This window comes from Diachasma alloeum, unplaced genomic scaffold (assembly GCF_001412515.2).
Source record: "Diachasma alloeum isolate Michigan unplaced genomic scaffold, Dall2.0 Dall_scaffold_00672, whole genome shotgun sequence".
NCBI classification, from domain to species: domain Eukaryota; kingdom Metazoa; phylum Arthropoda; class Insecta; order Hymenoptera; family Braconidae; genus Diachasma; species Diachasma alloeum.
The window spans coordinates 361153-369635 of NW_021680804.1; the positions used below are offsets into that span (position 1 = coordinate 361153).

The window sequence follows — 8483 nt, forward strand, 5'->3', positions numbered from 1 at the left end:
ACTAATTCAATTAGACTTTTGAATATGAAAGAGGTGATTGATTTTGATTTCATAAATGATGATTTGGAAAATTGACAAGATTTTTTTTATTATTAATGTTGTGCTTCCGAATGGAAGCTTTGTAATCGTTGATTTTGATGATCTAATTTTGCCTGGAAGTGACGTGAAATGTCGTAAAACGTGAAGGTATGATTTTTTTAAAAAATGTGTGTGTGTGGGTGTATGTCCGGATGTGTGTGCGAATTTTTCGGAATTTTTTTCATAAATCTTCACAGAAAAAGACTTGGAAAAGGACTTGGTGAAGAAGTTGGAGCCAAAAATCTGAAATTTCGTCACATAATTAGTATTACTTTGGAGAACTTCTGGATGCAATTTCAGCTCAATCGGTCAAGTAGTTACCGAGATACAACAATTTCTTAATAGTATATTGTGTTACTAGTGCGTAAAGTTCCCTTTTTCACACACACGTGTAACACATCCTATTTTTTGTGGTACCTGCCAAGTTCACTGTTTAAAGTGGTTATTTTTGTGCACGAGTGCATAAAGTGAATTTCGAGTGCGTAAAGCGAAGCGTTACGCACGAGATTTCGCTTTACGCATGTTCGTGAGCTTTACACACACTGAACCGTTTCGAAAAGTGCACTTTTGAGGCAGGTATCACAAAGAAACTTTTCTCCTCAATATCTCAAAACCTACGTGACTGAATTGATTTCGGTGTTCAATTTTTAGAAAATTGAGTAATCAAGTGGCTAAAGAAATTCCAAAAAATTTGACATTTGTCAGATTATAGGTCTTAATGAGGATTAACTCTATGCGATATTTCAGCCCGATCGATTTAATAGGTTTTGAGAAAAAGCGAAAAATAGTGGACCGATTTCGATTTTTTTGTTTTCAAAATATTCGTTCCGATGCATTCTATCTAAATCAATTAAGACATACAAAACCCATTCCTACAAAGTTCTCGAGATATTCCCGTTTTTTTCAACTTGTTTTTTAAAAATATTAATCCACTAGATCGTAATATCTTTAAGGTATGCTATCATCATTCATAAAAAATTTAATGACACAAGACGCCGAATCGATTGGCTTCAAAAAACGTTACACTGAATTTTTTTATTAAAGGACTAGTTTTGTTTTCAATTAAAAATGATTTTAATTATTGATTATTTAATTGTCAATAAAAGGAAAAAAATGTATTGTTGTATGGCCTTTTGTCTTTTTTTTTATTCAGGTATTTAAATGAACGGAAAGTTGATAATTATGTGGGCCGTATGTGCAATAAACCAGACAAGTTTACGCTTGCATTTTGTTTAAATTATGAAAGCAAAAAATGCGTGACATTGACAAAATTTCTTATCTTGACTAGTAGTATTCTAAAAAAGATTTTCAATTAAATAACGGAATACTGAATGATGCAATAACGATGAGGAATTTATTTCGGAAAAGATAATTTAATTCCTCGGAAATAAACGGATTCTTTAAACCACCCAGGGAGCGTTTGCCAGCAAATCCATACCACGCGTTTTAATATATACCCGAGGAATTCGAGAACCTATACATATCGGGTGTAGCGGAGGCACTCGAGGACGTTCGACTACGTGTCTATCCCTTTTGTGGTCGCGCAGAAAAATCCAGCGAGCGGTCTTTTCACCTCCTGTTCTCTCCTATTCTCTAGTTCTTTTATTACGCAATAGTATCTGAGGTTTTTGTCGAAACCAATTGGAGTTGGATGGCGTGACACGATTGGAATTCGATCGCAAGTAAAAATCCTTTTGGGTTTGATGAAAAGTATTTTGGCTTGCTTTTTTTATTTTTATAGTTCGTGTTTGCATTGTGTGAGAGATAAACAAAGCAATATTGTGGTATTCTTTGATGGATGGAAGAGACAAAGGACTGGAAAGGTCGAAAGTGGAAAGGTATGGTGAGGAGTTGATGGGAATGACAACATTCCGAGACATACAATTTGTTTATTTAAAAATAAGAAGGAAAAACTTGTGTTGTTGATATTTGTTGCTTTCTTCAATACAATTTGTATTTAGCATTAACTCACAGGATATGCACATTGTTGAAAATTATTGAGTGAAATTCCGGGACACTTCTTGGAAATTGCTATTTTTAATGGTGTAGATACAATGCAAGTCAACATCTGTTTTCAGTCATTAAATTACACGAAGTTCCGTGAGTGGGATTGAATTACGTCTCTTCACGTCTTCATAGCATTCCCTGCACATGGGAAATTTTGTCTTCAGTTTCAAGTGGATATTGTGAGAATATTTAATGAAAGATTTTGTAAAAATTTGACAATGTGATACACTGTTAGAGAATTACTCTTGAAATTGCAAGTAAAAAAGCTTGAAATTTTTAACAACGACATAGTTACATGAAATTTCTGTAGAATTCTTCGTTGACGAATCAATTAATTTCTTGAATATTCAAGTAATTCTCGATTTTCAGGTCCATACGGCACTGAAAAACTTTGAAAATTTTGAAAGTTCAGACAATAATTTCTCTGAATTTTCAATCTATTGAAAATTGAATTGTATGAGACATTCAATTTTCACGGTGAGTTTCGGAATTCAAGCTTTCATGGAAAAATCAATGATTCTTTAACATGAAAAACCCAATTTTCTTCAATTTTCACGATGAATGAGAAATTTAGTGAACGTTTTCATCTGAAATTGAATTCAAACTCACAACATTGAAAATTCCGAAGACAATGTGACTGAAATTTCAAGAAACTTCTAATAGTGTAGGGCCCCAAAATTTGGAGCATATGTTGTTGAGCACATTTAAGAACGATATCTAAAATTTTAAAGTGTTTGGCCTGTAGATCGCAGGGGGGGTGAAACGGAAGGGGAGGCTTATTTGTTCTCAGGCCCTGATTGAATCGCTGAGCGCGAAATTTTCTAATTTTCAAGTGTAACTATTTAAGTGTGCATTTGAACATTTTTTGAATATTGATTTTATTTATCAGATTGATTGATGTTTTTCTCACCACCTGCGGGTGTCAAATAATTTTTATTGGATGTTTTTCTAATTATTGGAATAATATTAAAATGCGTCTCGAGTTGGTAAACCTGTCGAGTGTTTTCTCTCTCTCTCTCTCAGTTCCACGGTCCAACCCATACCTTTCCCATGATGCTCACTGACATTCAAATCATGCGTCTGCGCGTGAGGGCGTAATTGCCCCGAAACTCATAATTTTCCGAATCCCATCCAATCATTTTCTATGACGTCACAAAGATGTGGAACGCTATAGAAATTCCCTTCTTTAACGTAAAAAAAATACAGCATACTCAGAATTTTCTCTCGTGAATTTTCCATTTTTTTTTCATTATTTTGACTTTTTAGGAGAAACACCTTAAGTATTTCGGAAGCTTACGACCAATGGAATTGGTAGAAAAACGAGAAAGTTCGATAACACTAAAAGTAACGTCACATGCCGGATAGACTCGAACCCCGGTTTGTTGTTTCGATTTTTAACGATGGATGTCTCGAACGTAGCGTGAACAAAATGACTGATACTTTAAGAATTATTTTTGAATGTGCTAAACAATATATGATCCAAATTTTGATTCCCCAGCATATTGCGTTACTTTCACTATCTATATGTGACTAAGAGAGTACTTCAAATTGAAGTAAAATTTACACCTTTCATTTATTTTCTGATTGAATTTTTATAAGATCAATGGAATGCTTGACTTTTCAATGACGAGGTTGCCTGAAATTTCGGGAGAAATGGGACCTGATAAATATCTGAGAGATCACTCCATTCTATTCCATTCCATTGAAACACCCTCCCTTTTGAATTATTCCAATTGGTTTCAACTAATAAATCGAATTATTTAATCAATGCTGTCATTCAAACTGAAATTCAATCAATTGTGAAAAAGCATCTCAATTTCGCATTTCAATAAATATTTTCACTTCTGCATCCCTTTGTTTTCACTTCCGTGGATTCTGAATAATTCCAGAAAACAATATTTTTCCATTGATAGATCAACCCCTACGTGTGAAAAATTGGAAAAACCGCCGGAGCGACGGTGGAAAATCCATTGTACCTCACCCAGTGGATATCGAATTCGTTTGTGTCACGTACACGGAGAGTTTTGGTTCGCCTTCGAAATATCACGCCCTAGCACGACTCTCAGTTTTCCAAATCGTGACTGGGTGGACAGTCGGTGGTTGTCGAAACTGTCCAGAGGTCAGTGGGTTGTGCAAGTCCTCCAATACAACAACGAGGGAAGTTTACGTGTCGCTTTCAGGAAGAGTTGAGGCATCTTTTTTCGATGATCTTTTTTGATTGGTCAAATTTAAGCGTATTCAAGGACTTTGGCATCGTTCTTTTTATTGAAATATATTTTCACAACTATAATTGAACCTTAAAGCTTCAATCCAAGCCCTGTTTGAGGATATCCAAGTATCTTTTACAATTTGCTACATACCACACTATAGATTCAACCATTTTCAATCATCAAATTTGTCAATTAAATTGCGTGAGAAAAATTTGAAAAAAATCATGAATATTCAGCATAATTAAAATTACATTTTGCACAGAATTCTTATTTTTCTAAACACTCCTTGTTCATAAAATAATAATTGAAATTCTTTAAGCTTTCAGAAATTTGATTATTTACGCGTGAAATCGATTTCTGGTAAAATTTTGAATACGAATAAATTTGTTACGAATCCGAACAAGTGATTTTTATGGTGGAAAATTGATTGTTTACAAATTATTTATAGAAAATGCTTCTAATTTTGAAAAAATTGAAATTTTTAAATTATTTCGTCAATCTTCCTCCAAAAGTAAACTATCTAATTTTTTTATGATTTTTAAAATGTTTTCTAACGGTTTAATATCGAGTTTCAAATTCAGACCGGCAAAGTTTGAATAATAAAATCATTATAAAATGTCCGGAAAATTCGGGACAAATGGGGCTCAAATAAAAGCTTTGATGTTCGGCTACAAAAGCAGAAAAGTAGAAAAGCACTACACTGGAGAAAAAATAGCCAAAGTACTTGGATATCTTTAATTCTGGATTATCAAACTGTTTGCAATGATTTTAATATTAACACGTTGAAGCTTCTGAAATTCACTGCTCCATTTTGAACAGTCAACAAAGTTGTTGAAAATCGCAAAACAGTAGTGTTGTGGTGACTATATCTCCACCATGCCTTTGTCTAAAATACTCAGTCACACAAAACATACCAAAGTCCCAACCAACATTTCCCTAAATTTAGACAAATTTCTAAAATCACTCTATTTCTCTCGCACAGGAAGTTAAAATGTAATACCTGCTCACTAAATAGAAACATTGCAATTTTTTCAGATGACGAGTTGTGTCCTAAATTATTTATGAAAAATCAATATTCCAGCCTGAGAGTAATTTTTGCGAAATAACGACAAAATCAAACAGAACTGTAAATTTTCGTTTCATTTTTTCCATGAATTGAAAACTAGAAAATTCTGGTAAATATATTCTTGAATTTTCAGGACAGTGACACTGAATGCGATTAAGGAGGAAAAAAATTATGAATTTTCAGATTTCACTGAAAATTCAATGTAATTTGACACTGAATATTCATATAAGATTGGAAATTCAAATAAATGAAGGAATTCTCGTTTTTATTTCGCTTAAAATTTTGGAATTTTACAGAATTTTCAGTGAAACCTGAAATTTCACGATTTTTTCCCCCTAAATCGGATTCAGTGTCAATGTCCTGAAAATTGGTAGTCAACTGTCCATGATATTTCATTTTTGCTTACGAATGGAAGCTATGTAATTGTAATTTTTTTCGATTTCCTAATTTTGGGTGGAAATGCCTAGAAATGTCATGAAACGTGAAGAAATGATGTTTTTAAAAAATGTCTGTATGTATGTGTCTGTGGTCATGTGTGTGCGTATATCCCCAATTGCCCCCATAAGTCGAGAACGGTTAGCGCAAAGAACTTGAAATTTTGGCTGCTCTCTGGTACTATTGATACTCAAAACTGGGCTAAATTTCAGCTTGATCGGTTGAGCGGTTCCTGAGATACAGCAATTCCTCAAAAATCGTTTTTTGCCGATATCTCCTGAACCATTCGACCGATTCGATTTTTTTTTTCAAAATACTCGTCGTGATGATATCTATCTAAATGGATCGAAAAAAGACCATTACACCCCAAGCAATGTGGTTTTATTCTCGTTTTTTCATTTTTTCGCTGAAATTGCTTGTAAACATAACTTAAAAAATAATCGAGATAGAAACTTCAAACTTGGTAGGATTTCAGGTCTTGTGATAACAAAGTTTGGTATTTTGGATGAGCAAAATCGGACCAGTAGTTTCGGAGATATTCAACTTTTTATGTGAAACTATTTTGCTCAATATCTCAAAAACTATACAACCGATTTCAATTTTTTTTTTTCAAAATGTTCGTCTTGATGTCATCTATCTGCATCAATCAAAATATATATACCCCTCTATAGAAACTTTTCAAGATATTGCCGTTTTTGAATTTTTTTGGTCAGAATTCACTCTTAAACACTATAACATGGATTAAAATCAGGGAAACCTTTTGAAACATTGACTACTAGTTAGGATTGTCAAATAACATTCCTATATCCAATTTTCGGTCAATATATTCAATAGTTACTGAGATAGAACAATTTGTCAAAGATTCTTAAGAAGAAAAGGATCAACGCATCTATATTTAACTGTTCATTTTCACTCTAGGCTCGAAGGTGAAATAGAGGAGCCTAAGGGTGACCGCCCATGGACAAGAATCCATACGGAGACGCGACCGCGTAACCAATCAGACTCGAGCAAATAAAATTGGCGGGAAGATCTTGCGATCTTGCGTTTCTGTGCGGATTTTCTTCCATGGGGAGTCTCTTCAGTTTGTAATTCCGCATGTGCCTACGACTCCTTCATTTTACCTCGTTAGGTTATAAATATACTATTGCAATACGCGAAATACTGAATTTCAATAAAAATTCAAATGTAATTTTTTTTCTTCTCAAATTGAATGCAACATCGATAGGCGGAGAATTGATAATAAACTATCCATGCAATTTTTTCATGGAAATGTACAGAAAATATGTCTGGTAATGTCTGGTGATATTTGGTAACTTTTGTTCTCTTCATATGAAATGACAACAGCAGTAGTATGTATAATTTCATCTCATTAATAATTTTCTTGTTTTTCGCATTTTCATGATGTTTTGACAGTGTTTGTTAACATAGTTTTTACAATAATTGATTATGCTAATAACATAACATTGAAATTTCGTGTATAGTTGCAGTTAAATTATAAAATTTGAAAGATTCACATTGGGTCATTTTTAGGTTATGGAGAGCACTGACAGATATAAGCGGTATTTGTCAGTTTTTGGATATAGATTGGTGATATTTTTGTGATAATCCTTAAGACCAAATGGATTAATTAGGTAACAACATTAATAATTATTTTGTAAACTTTTGAGACGGTTTTATACATAGTTATTACTGAAATTGTGCAATAGTTTTGTTTCTTTGTGATTTTTATATGTATTTATATATCTTTTTGTTTTCATAACACAGAATAAATGATGCCCTGATGAAGGACACTTTGAGTGTTCGAAACGTTGGCGACAAATGAAATTAGTTTTTCTATGATTTCTTCGTACAATTATTATAATTGCTGCTTGATTGACCGTAATTGGCTGAGTGGTAGGAGATTTAATTACAGAAAATATAATAATTCGGACCAAAATTATAATAGTGTGACAGGCCTAATAATGAGTGAGGTTGGATTGCGGAGAGATGAAGGTGCAATATTTCTCCCTTTGATCATCTTCAATGGACATCATGACACAACTCGGAAATATTATAAAGGGAAAATCTACGATGCAAACATGATGGTGGCATTGTTATACGATGATCCATTTCATAAAGTGAGTTGGTCCGACATGAAAGGAAAAAAAATTGAAGTTAATTAATGATAATCGAATAATATCTTTGAATAGCTGATATACATAAAGAATGCAATTCCGAAGAAGGAAAATACCTTCACCAACTGGTTTGGGGTCTATNGTAGATCGCAGGGGGGGTGAAACGGAAGGGGAGGCTTATTTGTTCTCAGGCCCTGATTGAATCGCTGAGCGCGAAATTTTCTAATTTTCAAGTGTAACTATTTAAGTGTGCATTTGAACATTTTTTGAATATTGATTTTATTTATCAGATTGATTGATGTTTTTCTCACCACCTGCGGGTGTCAAATAATTTTTATTGGATGTTTTTCTAATTATTGGAATAATATTAAAATGCGTCTCGAGTTGGTAAACCTGTCGAGTGTTTTCTCTCTCTCTCTCTCAGTTCCACGGTCCAACCCATACCTTTCCCATGATGCTCACTGACATTCAAATCATGCGTCTGCGCGTGAGGGCGTAATTGCCCCGAAACTCATAATTTTCCGAATCCCATCCAATCATTTTCTATGACGTCACAAAGATGTGGAACGCTAT

At 33.6% G+C, this 8483-nt stretch overlaps 1 long non-coding RNA gene across 1 annotated transcript; it reads left to right on the forward strand.

The window, feature by feature from the left end:
* Positions 1-7128: 7128 nt before the first annotated feature.
* LOC107044071 lies at positions 7129-7620 on the forward strand. Its single transcript, XR_001461295.1, has 3 exons — positions 7129-7145; positions 7327-7427; positions 7561-7620. It is a non-coding gene; the product is annotated as an uncharacterized LOC107044071 (long non-coding RNA).
* Positions 7621-8483: the final 863 nt, after the last annotated feature.